At 75.2% G+C, this 468-nt stretch overlaps 1 protein-coding gene across 1 annotated transcript in view; it reads left to right on the top strand.

The window, feature by feature from the left end:
• LOC103899141 (WAP four-disulfide core domain protein 2) overlaps positions 1 to 468 on the top strand; it is a 26,981-nt gene that overhangs the window by 25,146 nt on the left and 1,367 nt on the right.

Genomic DNA, 468 nt, shown 5'->3' with positions numbered 1-468 from the left:
ACATCTGACATCTGGCTGCAGTGCGGGGGCTGCGCGGGGAGCGTGGCGGGGTCAGGGTGTGCTCCTGCGGGCCCCCTGCACCCGGCCCCGCTGCCCGGAGCTGACCCCGCTGCTGCGAGCTGACAGCCCGTCCCAGCCGGCAGCACCGGTGCTCTGGGGCGCAGTAGCGGCCGTGGGCCTGGGCGCCCCTTGCACATCTGGCTGCAGTGCGGGTATCGGGGGCTGCGCGGGGAGCGTGGTGGGGTCAGGGTGTGCTCCTGCGGGGCGGCCTCCCGGCGCGGTGCACCCCCTGCCCGGGCTCGCCGGGGCCACGCTCACCCCTTCCTCCTCCCAGCGACACGGGGGTTGAGCAGACGCCTCAGAACAACGCTGGGGCCAGTGCAGAGGGCAGGGGCCTGCGCTGCTCCCCCTCACAGCCCTCGCTGCCCACTCAGCCTCGCCGTGTGCAGCCGCCGGCCCGGGATGTGG

The sequence above is a fragment of the Aptenodytes forsteri genome, unplaced genomic scaffold (genome assembly GCF_000699145.1).
Source record: "Aptenodytes forsteri isolate BGI_AS27 unplaced genomic scaffold, ASM69914v1 Scaffold483, whole genome shotgun sequence".
NCBI classification, from domain to species: Eukaryota; Metazoa; Chordata; class Aves; order Sphenisciformes; family Spheniscidae; genus Aptenodytes; species Aptenodytes forsteri.
The sequence above is the reverse complement of the archived record's forward strand: the minus strand, read 5'-3'. Positions and strand labels throughout refer to the sequence as shown.